Here is a 200-nt window from a genome sequence, read left to right on the forward strand (position 1 = left end):
CCCGAGCCCCAGTCGATGATGACGGAGTCGATGTTGTACCGCCTGACTATGACGAGGTACGAATAGCAATAATGCGGTTGAAAAACAACAACGCTGCCAGCTGAGCTATTCAAGTACTGTGGCGAGGAGATTATAAGGTGCATGCATCAACTCTTATGCAGAATATAGTCAGATGAACGCATGCCCGACGACTGGAATTA

The sequence above is a fragment of the Rhagoletis zephyria genome, unplaced genomic scaffold (assembly GCF_001687245.7).
Source record: "Rhagoletis zephyria isolate East Lansing unplaced genomic scaffold, Rhagoletis_zephyria_1.1 Rzeph_scaffold_00624, whole genome shotgun sequence".
NCBI lineage: Eukaryota > Metazoa > Arthropoda > Insecta > Diptera > Tephritidae > Rhagoletis > Rhagoletis zephyria.